Source organism: Triplophysa rosa, linkage group LG9 (assembly GCF_024868665.1).
Source record: "Triplophysa rosa linkage group LG9, Trosa_1v2, whole genome shotgun sequence".
Classification (NCBI taxonomy): domain Eukaryota; kingdom Metazoa; phylum Chordata; class Actinopteri; order Cypriniformes; family Nemacheilidae; genus Triplophysa; species Triplophysa rosa.
Genome location: NC_079898.1, coordinates 191,542 through 205,809, shown reverse-complemented (window position 1 = coordinate 205,809; position 14,268 = coordinate 191,542). Strand labels below are relative to the sequence as shown.

The 14,268-nt window shown below is 39.2% G+C and overlaps 1 long non-coding RNA gene across 1 annotated transcript; it reads right to left on the bottom strand.

Moving 5' to 3' along the window:
* Positions 1 to 351: 351 nt before the first annotated feature.
* On the bottom strand, positions 352 to 1,075 carry LOC130558883 (uncharacterized). The gene is made up of 3 exons (XR_008963512.1): positions 952 to 1,075; positions 790 to 848; positions 352 to 700 (listed from the first exon to the last, which is right to left on the bottom strand). It is a non-coding gene; the product is annotated as an uncharacterized LOC130558883 (long non-coding RNA).
* Between the last annotated feature and the right edge of the window lie 13,193 nt (positions 1,076 to 14,268).

The following is a 14,268-nucleotide window of genomic DNA, read 5'->3' as shown; positions in this document are numbered from 1 at the left end:
AAACAAAATGCACCAACCGACAGGGCTGAGATTACCCACGAGGATGATCACTATGACTAGCTTTCCAAAAATCACACTTCCACACACACCGTGAACTCAGATTACACACGCCTTCACTTCAAGGGTATCACACGGCAAACGGTGAAACAGCACTACCACCACTAAGAGTTCTTTTCACCCGTGGGCCCTCAGCTCCTGAAGGAAGATCAAAAACAAAATAAATAACTCCAATAATAATAAATGAAAATCAGTTAAATGGGGTCACTATTAAATCATAAAACAATAAAGAGTGCAAAAGGTACTACAATCAACAATGAACAAAATATATATAACAAGAAAAACGAAAGAAAAGAAAGGGCTAGCTCCAAACGGATCGCGAGGAGAACGGAACTCGAGGTAAAACCGACAGCGTGATCACCACGCCGTCTCCAGCAGATGTGGATAATCCTCTGCCCGAGGTACCAAATCGCAACAAACACGATTCGCCCCAGAATCCGAAAAACGACAGCAGTAGTTCCTCCACGTAGTACAAGTAGTCTCTTTACGTAAACGTCATATGGCAATGTTCTTGTAGTATACAGCAGAAGCAGCGACTGAGTTGCACCATTAATCGCCCCACACAAAGGAGGGGGGGGGCAAGACGAAACCCAAACACAATAATGGAGCAGAACAAAAAGGAAGGAGGGACGGAGAGAGGACCCTGTAGCAAATATAAATCACACAACAGGGTTACTAATAATTACATATACCCACTAGGATTTCCCACTAGAGATCATATGCTGAGCTTACCAAACAAGGATATACCAGTGTTTGCAATCAGGTCACGAGTCCGGATAAACAACTCGCTGCTAAACGAGAGCATAAAACAACTATACATTACTCGACCCGCCGCCAATCGTTAAATTCAAACAGCGCTAGACATTCTATTTACAACCAACAGCTTTCACATACCTGAAGGGAGTGCAGTCATTAGATCCATTTAGTAAAGCAACCGACGGAGAACTCGTAGGTGCATAAACAGGCTGAAACCACAGTCAACAGACATCAAAAGGGAGGATTCGGACGTGACGCACACCAGGCCATGGCCAACCAGCTCTCAAATAGCAAGCACTGAATACTGATTGGTGGTTGCGAGTGTCAATCACCACCAATTATCTAGTGCGCCTACAGCTGTACTAAATATACAACACGGATTAGCACAATTACTTTAACGTATATTGTAAGCACTCAATTTAACATGTACACATAACGTATTTATCATACTTACAGCTTGTGGTTCTGAGACGCTTGTTAGTCCAAATAAAGTTGGTATTGACTTATCTTTAAGGGTCTAGCGGCTGGCAAATCCCACGTTGAACTCGCCAAAATTTGAGAAGCAATCGTCGGTAAAATGACGAGCACATTACACAAGGTTGGAATTGTACTGCAGTGGTATCGTGCAGTACATGATAAAGGTTGGAATTGTACTGCAGTGGTATCGTGGGAAAAAAATGTAACCACTGATCCTTCACATCGTCATCCTTTGGCAGCGAAAACAAAGTACATTTGCGTTCACAGCACAAAACACAGCGTCCCCTCGACATGTTGTATACGCAACACTACCTGAAGTGCTAGTGGGCAGGTCAGAGTGTTCCTGTTTCACGGGAAGGCGGGGATTGTGCTGATGCATTACACTGTGACGTATCGATGTTACACTCAAAAGATTCGAAAGCCTAACGATTTGTTTGGGTGGTTCGGAGTCGACTCCTTACTTTGGAAGCCAATATCTTAATTTATCATGGACTTTTTGGAATAACAACTTTGCAGATCGTCAAAATTGAAGGAAAGCTACGTTACACACTGAAATGCCGGTAATTTTATGAGATTCATGAAACCTGCTCTTTAAAAGATATGTACAAAGTTGTTGTTTTGGAGTTTAATGACACTAAACCATTGACATCAGACTAAGAAACACACTGAACCACAAATGGAACATTGTGGTTGGATACTGTAAAGCAGAGGTTTCCAAACCCGTTCTGGACCCCTTGTACTGCACATTTTTTATGTCTCCCTCATCTGACACACCAGACTGCAAAATCTGAACTTGGTGTCAGATAAGGGAGGCACACAAAATGTGTAGTACTAGGGGTCCTCCAGGACAGGTTTGGAAACCTCTGGTGTAAAGTATCTGCAACCGCAGCAAAACAAAACACAACTATTCTGAGAAACCTGAAGGCGATGAGCTTCCTCATTTTTCCTCATAGATCTGTGACATCGCCCTCTCACTGTCACCTCATCAACAACTAAATTCGAAACTGTGTTGCAACAAAGTTTTGGAGAAGGAGTGCCACATTAAACAGGAATACGACTTTTATAGTACAAACCACAATATGTAGCTAACAGTAGGGTTAGTGGTCTATATTACAGTAACATCATGTAAAATACAGCTTTTCTATCTGCCAAAAAACTGACAGAACACTTAACGTTATTCAAGTACTTATCCTAGCACCTTCGCAACGCAAAAAGAAAACAAACACTTTGTCATGATTCAAGAAGGGTTTGGAGACTCAATTGCGGTAATGTAAAGACTTTTATTAAAGACAGTCCAGAGATGACGAGCAGACACCAGCCTCGAACACAGGACCCTCGTGAGTTCGTGGGGAGAGGGCTCGACCCAACGACACTCACGGTAAGAAGTTAGAAGAATCTGAACAGGACCCTTTTAATCCTCCCGATGTAAACGCTCAGCGGGGAGGTGCCTCGACCTGCAGAATCCGGAAGACGGCTGTGATCACTGAGAGAGTTGCCTGGTAGTGACGAGAGGCAGAGTCCGAGACGCCAGCAGGGTGCTGAGGGAGACAGAGGAAAATAACAAAAGGCCAAGGCACTGGAGCACAGAAGCAGAAGCTAATCTAAACTAAGACAAGGTTACTAGGACCAGAACTAGAACGCGCTAGACTGAGTCAGTCAGAGCTGGCAAAAACACGCAACGGTCTGACACAAGACGAGAGAATAAGAGAGATTAAATAGAGGGGACCTAATCAGCGGGAAATGAACAACAGGTGAATAATAATAAGGAGCCAGAGGGGACTGCTAATAGAGATCAGCTACAGGAGTGTAGGTGATGAGGTGATGGAAACCCAGTGAGGGGAAAGCCTGAAGGGGAGACACGGGGGCGGGGCTAGTGACGTAGACACCGAACACGTGGAGAGCCGTCAAGACGGTTCCCCATGAGTTCGACAAAACAAAACAAACACTCACACAAGACACAAAGGCCACGACAAGACTGAGATCACAACACACTTACCTTCATAATCAAACAGGTACTGTTCAACGAAGAATTTGTATCCTTTATCTAGCTTTGATCTTGTCGTTAGCGAAAATTTGTCTGCAAGACATTGTACATCATCTAGCCGTATTTGTGGCAGATGTGCAAGGGACTTTGTAAACTCCATTCTGAGGCGCTAGCGGAAGTAACTTCTTGTTCTACTTGAGTTTTACTGGCGGCTGGCAAACCAGCTTATAGGTGCATTACCACCACCTTATAAACTATGGAGGACTAAACCTGCAAAAATTATAAATAAATAAATGTATAAATAAATAAATATATAAACGAATAAATGTAATAATTTGAAAATAAATAAAGGAATGAATGGTTTGATAAAACAAAATAATTCGTTTTAGCTATTATTGATCTTAGCTTTAACTTTTCTTTTCATTTTTTAAATTGATTTATTATTTTTTGTGTCCATTTTTAATTATTTTTAATTATTATTATTTTTTATTTTTAGATTATTTTATTTATCATTTCCTTTTATTTTTACATTTATTTATTTATACGTTTATTTATTTTTATATTTATTTATTATCGCATGTATTTATTTCCACTTTTATTTATTTATTCTTGTATTTATTCTTACTTTTCTGTGTCTTGTATGATAATTAGATGGGTTGGTCTTGCCTACTATTGGTTCAGCGTAGATTGAAGCGTTTGATCGATTACTCTTGACTTGTTTTGGACTAACGTCACGTCACTCACTGATCGTTTGCTTCGTGTATAACGTTTATGGCGTGCGCACAATTAGCTAGAGAGTTACAGCATTTAGCCAATGAAGTCGATAACCATGCATCAAATGACTATGTGTCATTCAGATTAGATGCACTTATTGAGGATTTATTACAGATTGACGGAGAGATAAATGACAAAGTTCTTCAAAATCTGTGCGAGTCAGGGGGTGCTAAGGTGGTGACCAAGTTCCGGTTACAGGTCCTCTGCCAAAGAGGTGCATGAACGACCTCAGCAGATTCGTCGATTCTGAAAGCACAAGACGACTTGATATTAAGATGTCTAATAAACACAGACTTTCTTGTTACATGATTTTGACATTCTTGTTAAGATTGCAAATTATTGGTATGATCGCCCGTAACGGCTGAAGCGAGGTGAAAAAATAAATAAAGCGATTTGACACGGGATTCGTACCCATACAATAAAGCGAGGCAGCGTGTCACTACGGTAACAATCACACTAAGCTATTTCGCAATGCTAGCTGCTGCGGATCTTTGCAATAATATCAAGATGTCACACAACAATATGCAGCTGGATGAATCAAGGGAATATGCCCGTTTTAACTTGTGACCTCTGTGTTATTTATCTCTTATGGAATGTAGTTTACGAGTACCGTTTAGTAACCACGTCTTTTTAGAAGGAATGGTTTCCATTTGATGGCCCCTGTAGTGAAAGAACGATGCTCATTACTACCGTGTTAACTTGTGACTTAAGTTCACTATGTCTCAATTCATTTACATTATGTTACATCATGTTACATTAAATCTTTACGCTTTTTCTAACCGAAAGGCTGCTTATAACTATCACTTTGACAAAGCGTTAGCTTGCGACTTCGGTTTACAAGCTCATCTGTGTAGTTAAACCTTATTACATTTTGTGCTTTATGATTTTCACCAGTTGAACTGTAACGCCACCATAGCATAGCACCCTCTGACTCGCACAGACTTTGAATGTGCTGCAAAGAGGCTAACAACCGAGGGAGAACTTTGTCATTTATCTCGCCGTCAATCTGTAATAAATCATCAATAAGTGCATCTAATCTGAATGACACATAGTCATTTGATGCATGGTTATCGACTTCATTGGCTAAATGCTGTAACTCTCTAGCTAATTGTGCGCCCGCCATAGTTCATTAACGTTATACACGAAGCAAACGATCAGTGAGTGACGTGACGTTAGTCCAAAACAAGTCAAGAGTAATCGATCAAACGCTTCAATCTACGCTGAACCAATAGTAGGCAAGACCAACCCATCTAATTATCATACAAGACACAGAAAAGTAAGAATAAATTCAAGAATAAATAAATAAAAGTGGAAATAAATACATGCGATAATAAATAAATATAAAAATAAATAAACGTATAAATAAATAAATGTAAAAATAAAAGGAAATGATAAATAAAATAATCTAAAAATAAATAATAATAATAATTAAAAATAATTAAAAAATGGACACAAAAAATAATAAATCAATTAAAAAAATTAAAAGAAAAGTTAAAGCTAAGATCAATAATAGCTGAAACGAATTATTTTGTTTTATCAAACCATTCATTCCTTTATTTATTTTCATATTATTACATTTATTCGTTTATATATTTATTTATTATACATTTATTTATTTATAATTTTTGCAGGTTTAGTCCTCCATAATAAACTGGAGTGTTAGCGGAAGTAACGATACACTGCTTCGCAGCAGAACGGAAGATGCGTGACGTCATGTGAAAAGGGCGTATTCTTCATAAACATTTACTCAGTAACTTTTAATCAAAGTCACTGAGTGCAGCTGTGACACATCAGAGGAGACCTGGTCCTCCCGGTGTAACGATTTTCCCTCTGTGTTTTCCCTATGTTCCCCATCGGACTCCAATTCCCATGACCCTTTGCACACACACATCTGTTATCGTTGATTTCATCTGCACCTGTTTCCTATTGGACTCATTATCTGGACACTATTTAAGTTTCCCCTTTCTCTTTATTCATTGTCAGTTCTACTGTTTATTTGTACGTATCTCTAGTTCTCTGTTTGTTAGGAGGAAGTTAAGGTTCTCTCGTGTTTTCTAAATTCAAGCTGCATTTACTTTGTTTCTGTGGATACCATGTTTATAATACTGTTACAGCAGAGATTGTCAATATTCCAACATTCATAATTAATCACTAAAATATCTGCCATGTACTTTGTTATAGACTGAGGGAATTATTAACACTGTTTACAGTGTTTTGGATTTGAAAAAAACAGATCTGTCAAGTCCTTCTTATGCTATGGAAGTCATGACCCCTGAGGTATAATACATATAAAACAATTCAAGAATACAGTAATGATACAACAGCTAATGATAGAAATTGTAAATATAGCATGTGAATTATGCTTCGCAACATATACATTTAAAAATGACTCTCACAAAGCACAGTTTTTTTAATTGTGTTAAGATTTAAAATGATGTTTTCCCTTGTTTACAGATAACCATTCTAATTCTCAGGAAGACAGAGGCATTCCACAGATTCCAAGCAGAAAAAACCTTTCTTGAACTAAAAGAATGTTTAAAAGTATAGTATGTTAGGTAGGCCTAAAGTAAGACTGACACTCTGTGACCTTCTTTATGTAGGCCTACAGAACTGTTGGAATCGGTTTTGTTATTTTCTGTGTTCAGTCATTAATTAAGGGTTTTTTATGACTAAGGACACAGTAGGCTACAAATAGGCTAGTAAAAAAGACCATTGAAGTTTGTCCGTCTTTTTAAGGCTTAGGCTACTGAAGTTATATGTTAAAGTATTCCGTAATATACTCTTTTAATTTCCAGATTTTTGCTTGGTCTCACCAGGCTATGTTTCTGCATTAAAAATACATTTAAAGCAATGTGCAAGTTTCAAACACCTGCCAGTTGTTCTGACAAAAATTTGATCACATTTTGAGGGCTTCATGCATAAAAAGACATCCATACGAACAAATGCTGAATAAAAAATATAATGCCGCATATGCAACATACTGTAGTAGGGGGTTACCTAGAGGGAGCAAAATGACCGGCGGGCACCAGACGCGAGGGTGTTTTCAGAACTACACTCTCGTAAACGGAACATAGCCTATGGTTACAAAAAAATTAAATAAGACATCAACCAAAATAAACGTAAGAGTTGGAGGCTAATATGCGTGGAAAACGCACTTATCATTTTTTAAGAAAGAAATAGTACAAATATTTTGAGTGGTAATTTATTAACTTCCTCTGATCAATTATATTTGGGAGAGCTGCGAGAACGCGTGAAAGTCTGCACATCTTCTGGCTCTGTTTAGCTGACAGTACAAGCGCCACCTGCCAGTTGTTCTCACCATATTTTGAGCACTTTAAAATGCAAAACCTCCATGAAGACATCCATATAAACAAAAAATATTTAAAAAATTATACAGAAGAGCTGTGGGAACGCGTGAAAATCAGCGCATCTTCTGGCTCTGTTTAGCTGTTAAGTGGCGGGTCACGTGACCTGCCAGTGTCGGGAGTGCCGGGTCACGTGACCTGCCAGTGTCAGGAGTGCCGGGTCATGTGACCTGCCAGTGGCAGCTCCTGCCAGCCAGCTGAGGATTGAACCCCTACTGTAAATTGCTTAACCGTAACTTTACCTAGAACAGTAAAGACTGATGATCATCAATGTTCCTAAATAAAATACAAATTTTGCATGTTTGGCTTACCTCAAATAGCGAATCTTACTTTCTTGGGGTACCTAGCTTCTTGATGCTTTCTGTATGTGTTGTCCGTGTGGTCTGTTTTATGTCAATTAAAAATGCGCGGCAGTCAGTTACGCACGTTGCGCGCATCCAGTAACGTTAGCTGCCGAATGTGGTACTGGTTGGGTTGTAGGTGTAGAAAGCAGTTATGGCGCGTTTATTGCAAGAACTCCTAAAAAATATTAGAAATTATGATAACACGAAAAAAAGAAGAATAGTTCGATGGATGCAGAAACGGGGTATCCTGAAAAGCAGGATGCAGTGTCCAAAATGCAATCGAAGCATGCGCCTGGAAAAATGCGATCGCTCCGATGGGTTACAATGGTAAGACAGTCTGTCTGTAAATACATAAACAATTTAATGAAATGAAGTCGCTATTTGAGATCTTTCACCTTCACCTTACGAATCGAATCATACATGGGCCTCACGCTGAGAAGTGAGGGACAACGTGTCCCGCTTTATACAGTTCATGAAAGACGCAAATTAACTGTGAAGATGAACGAAATTTGTCTGTGGTTACAACACTACGTTCACGTCTGATTCACAGTGATTTTTTTCCCCATGTTTTACTCACAGCATTGAGAATTACAATCATCACAGACATCGCATAATAATCGCATGTTATTGACCAATCAGAAGTTTAGATGAGTCACCGTTTTGTTGCGAAAAACAACAGAATGTGCAGATACGTTTACTTAGACTTAGGACTTTCATGCAGTCAGCTTCATTATAACGCAAGATTATAACTGAAGTCATTTACTGTCAGTGATGTTTTTCGCTAATTTTCTGTTTATATGTATAAAGTATGACAACATTAATGGCCCGGAAGTCAGAAAGCATGTTTTTTCCAGGTCGCTCTGTGTATGATATTTGATATTTTCATGTGTTATACTTTTCATCATTTTGCCTTTCTGCCCTTCTTTTTCTGCAGGGTCTGTAAGCGTCACAAAAGTTCCTCACTTTCTGTGCGCAATGGCTCAATTTTCACCAATGCTCACATCCCTTTGGTGAAATGGCTTGAGTTTATTTACAGGTGTAGTATTTATTTATTTGTTTATTTGACATGTACAGTGCACAAAAATAATAAATAGTGTAAATGTGTCAGAATTAGGCAACAAAAAACATTTGCATCGGTAATCCCTTAAGAGAATGACACAAAATCAATTACAAATGTTTAATACACATTTTATACACATAAACCTAAGCTTATTATATAATTACACTTTGACAGGTTAAATACAAATACATTAAAGATTTGTTGTGTGAATTATACATGTGTATTTATCAACTCAGCCCTGCATTTTGCAATACACAGACTCCACTTTCACTGTTGATGTGTCAAACTGTGGTAGAAAAGTTTTTACAGTAATGTCATATTATACTATTGGAATCAAAATAAAGAGGTGGCTAGTTTTGGTTCTCAAAGGGTTGTTTGCTTTTACTCAGTTCAGTGACTGGAAATTATGCATGCCAGGCCTTTCAATGCAACAACAGTACAATTACAAGTGTCTCCAATGAGGTGTTTTAATAATATTTCCTTTCCTACAGGTTTGCACACGGTTTGCAGTTAAAGCAACTTGCCATGATCACTGAGGGTATAGCAGGAAGCTCAAAGACTCAGAAAGGTTGTTGCATTACTTATTTGTTGTCTCAAATCAATAAGAAATAAGTAAAAAAAAAATATTTAAATGTTTGATAAGTCAAAACCCTGTGTAGACAACTGGATTCAGCATTGCTACATAATTAGTGCACTCAACTTTATAAAATTCCATACTAAGACGTTGTTACAAGTCAACTTGTGATGTGTTATTTCTATTTCTGCAGATGAGGAAACGTTCTTCGTACTTTAGTCGGAACTGGAGGCTGTGGAGAAGCAGATCCAGGATCTTCTAGAGAATCAGGCACGGTTGCGAGAACGTAAAACGGCGCTGGATACATCCCGGGCTGACCCTTGCACGACGAGCCCAAACGAACACTCCTGCACCGGCACACCCACGGTGAAAGGCGCAAACCAGGACTGGAGCTATGACCTCTCCACCACTGCCACCGCCGGTCTTCGAGATCCCGACCAGGAACCGCTTTTCCGCCCTCTGCAAGACGGAATGCAACGCTGTGGTCATCGGAGACTCAATCGTCCGGAACGTACGTGCATCCTTCACTCGAGGTAAGGTGCGCACTCACTGTTTTTCTGGCGCCGATCCTGAAGGACGACGTTAGCATCGGAGCTGTCGTGCTGCACGCGGGGGTGAACGACGTCAGGATGCGGCAGTCGGAGATCCTGAAGAGAGACTTCAGGAGTCTGATCGATACAGTACGCAACGCATCGCCCACAGCGAGAATCATCGTATCAGGGCCGCTTCCTACCTACCGATGAGGGAATGAAAAGTTCAGTAGTCTGTTTGCGCTTAATCAATGGTTAATGTCATGGTGTATTGAACAGAAGCTCCTCTTTGTTAATAATTTTGATCTGTTCTGGGAGCGGCCTAGGCTCTTCCGCCCCGACAGCCTGCACCCCAGCAGCATCGGAGCAGATCTTCTGTCTGACAACATCTCAAAGACGCTACGCACCATTTGACTAGTAAGTAAAAACTTTAACCATACTCTGTGTTCCTCTCACTCAACTGTTAAAAATGTTACTGCTTCCAAATGCATAGCGACTGTGTCTGTCCCCCGAATAATCAAAAAAAGAAAAAATTAGGTAAAAGTCAGAGAAAAAACCTTATCGTGATTAAACCTGAAGACAATGTAGTTAATGAGCAAAACCAACTCATAAAGTTCGGCCTACTTAAAGGCGGGGTGTCTGATTTCTCTTAGCTGTTGTTGATGTTCAAATCACCAAAACAGACACACCCCTACCCCCATCGTTCACTTTCGTCAGCGCTCGGCTCGGCTAATGTCCGTCCTGTGCACTTTACACCTTACTGCTGATTGGCTACAAGGTTGTTTTGGTACTCGGCCCGACTTTGTCTAAACAAGCGTAATTCGGAAATCGGACACCCCGCCTTTAATATTAGATCACTAAATTCAAAAGCAGTTATTGTAAATGAAATGATCACAGACAACATTTTGGATATACTCTGCCTTACCGAAACCTGGCTTAAACCAAATGATTATTACGGCCTAAATGAGTGTACCCCACCAAGCTACTGTTATATGCATGAGCCACATCCAGTTGTTCGAGGTGGTGGTGTCGCAACAATCTTTAGAGACTTTCTTACTGTAACTCGGAGAACAGAGCATAAATTTAAATCATTTGAAGTGCTTGCGTTGAACATAATTGTTCCAAACAAAAGTAAAAAACCATTGCTTTCTTTTACATTGCCTACTGTGTATAGACCCCCTGGTCCCCACACTAATTTTCTGAAATAGTCCGCGGACTTCTTATCGGACCTATTGGTTAACGTTGATAAAGTACTGAATGTCAGAGACTTTAATATACACATAGATAGTGCTAACGATGCATTAGCAGTGGCGTTTACAGTGCTACCACACTCTTTTGGAGTAACACAACACATCAATGGACCCACTCATCGATTTAATCATACACTAGACTTGATTATATCTCACTGAGCCGATCTAACCAATATAGATATTATACCTCAAAGCGACGATGTCACTGATCACTATCTTATAACATGTACACTGCGCACTGCAGAAATCAGCCGTTTAACTCGTTATCGACAGGGTAGAACAATTACCTCAACTACTAAAGATAGTTTCCCAAGCAGATCTGACTCCTTTAATAACCACACCAATAAATACAGAATCGCTCAATGACATGACCAGCAAATTGGGCACTATTTTCTCTAATACATTAGAAGCTGTCGCACCTATGAAGTCAAAAAAGATTAATGAGAAAAACGTAGCACCATGGTACAATAGCACCACTCGCGCCCTTAAAAGAGAAACACGTAAACTGGAGCGCAAATGGAAACAAACCCAATTAGAGGTCTTTAAAATTGCGTGGAAAGAGAGTGCAAACTGTTATAAAAAGGCACTAAAAGCAGCAAAGGCTGAGCACCTCCGTAACCTCATAGAAACTAACAAAAACAATCCAAGGTTTTTATTTAGTACAGTTGCTAAACTAACAAATAAACAGACTTCACCTGACCTGGGTATTCCGCCGCACCTTGGTAGCAATGATTTCATGAATCTTTTTACAGAGAAAATTGAAAACATACGAGACAACATAGTAAAAACTCAACCTCCAAGTCTGTCCTATAAATTAGTACCAACCATCGCCCCAAAAGAAAGGCTACAGTGTTTTTCACCTATAAAACAGGAAGATTTAATTAAACTTATTGCAACATCCAAACATACAACATGCTTATTAGACCCCATACCAACTAAATTATTAAAAGAGTTACTACCTGTTGCAATTGAGCCCATTTATAACATTATCAACTCGTCAATTAATCTAAGCCATGTCCCAGGACCCTTTAAACTGGCCGTCATTAAGCCTCTTATCAAGAAACCAAACTTAGACCTCAATGAACTTGGAAGCTATAGACCGATTTCAAATCTACCTTACTTGTCTAAAATACTGCACTCTAAAAACTGCTAGGTTGAAAACAACCCAACCTTAACCCAACTATTGGACAGAACACGCGCTGGGTTGGTTTGACCCAAGTGCTGGGTTATATCATTTAACCCAGAATTCAGGGTTGTTCATTTGACCCAACCAGTGGGTGAAACTAACACTCTTGCTGGGTTGATTGTTACTCATGTGCTGGGTTATTTCATTTGACCCATTCTATTTGATTTAGTAGACAAGAACCTATTGTTTTCTAAAAAAAAGTGCCAAAAGGTACACAACATCAATTTATTAGATTTCTGTACATTTTAATACAATGTTTTGAATTGTGCTAATATATAAAAGTTTTGAATAAAAATGTTATTTAATCATTCCCCACATTTTCATTTATTAAAATGATAAGAACATATTTATTAAGAACACATTTATCGTCGCAGTCGGGCAGAATCCTCGAATCTCCAAAACCATTATTTTTCAGGAAGTTAAAAAAACTGCATATTTTTTGAGTTATTAAACATTGTATCATTAAAGTTGGTATTATACCTTATATTGCTATTATATACTGTTGTGTACCAACACTAACACAACATTTCCCCAAAACCATGTTTAATCGGAGATACAAGGTTTATTACTTGGGAGCAGGGAGATACGAGATTACGCTGTCATTGATAAGAATGGTACGGACACAGACGTCGCTGCTGCCAACAGTGTTCATCAAAGTCTGCGGTCGCCTTTTGACAAGAGACGAGGCTTTAAGAGCTAATGATTGTGGTTACATACATCTTCCTAAACTCTATTTTAAACGTTAGAGCTATGAGTGATGCAATACCAAAATAAAACGTTAAACAGGCTGTCTAATATAGGCGGAAATTAATCTGCACGCAAATAAAGTCGGCGGGCGCGTTGAGCCTCTTGACAAGAGAAAAGGCTTCAATTGTTAACCAAAGCTAACGACTGTGGTTACATACATCTTCCTAAACTCTATTTTAAAGGTTTAAGAACTATAAGTGATGTAATACAAAAAACGATGAGCTGACTAGGCTGTTTAAGGCGGAAATTAGCCGAATCTGCTCGCAAACTTACCTTCGTGGCTCACGGGCTTCCTTCTGCACCGAAGCATTACAGCTATTGATTTTTAACAAAACAGGCCTACTCAAATGTATCTAACCTAACTATTTTCACTCCTTATTGTCTAAAAAACTTTCAATCATGAGACGTAATGCCGAGAAGCTCCTGCGGAGTGAAGAAGAGGTGGAGTTACGAGACTTCTCAGACAGTTGAAGTATCCAATGGAGTTAAGAGATTTGCTCTCAAGCTATTTTCAACACTTTAGATTGGTTAATAATTTGTAAAAATAACAGACCCACATGGGGACTGACCAATAGCATCGATTTGTGAAAAAATATGAAATTGACCAAATTTGGACATAGGAGGTTTCCGCCCGACAGCGACGATATATTTCTTAAGAAAGCACAAATTTAGAAGATTCTGTATCTAAGTGAAACATATAAGCAATTGTCATTGTCTTTGTAAGACTTCAATGCATGCAGAGGGTGATGGTCCAGAAGAGAACCAAGATCAACAGCAAACACATTAGTGGTTGATTTTACGCCACAGGCAAAAAAATGCCTCTCGAAACCTATCGTTTCCCACTTTTGGACAACAAACTTGACCGAATGATCAATCACAAGAATATTTTTCACAATACCAAACTGGGGCTCACCATCAGCAGTGTAGGACAGAAATACTTTCATGCCAGGCTTGTACTGTGTACCATTTACCTTTATCCACGCTGGAATAAAAGCTTCTGTAAAAGGTGGGACATCTTCAAGACCACTCTGTATATCACCAAAATTATCCATGACAGCAAGCAAAGTGCTGTGACCTGGGCCAATTTCTGTTTCACTTTTGAACACAGAACCAGAGAGAAGGGAGTAGCATAGCATCATCTGATGTCGAAATGCCATGGTCTTG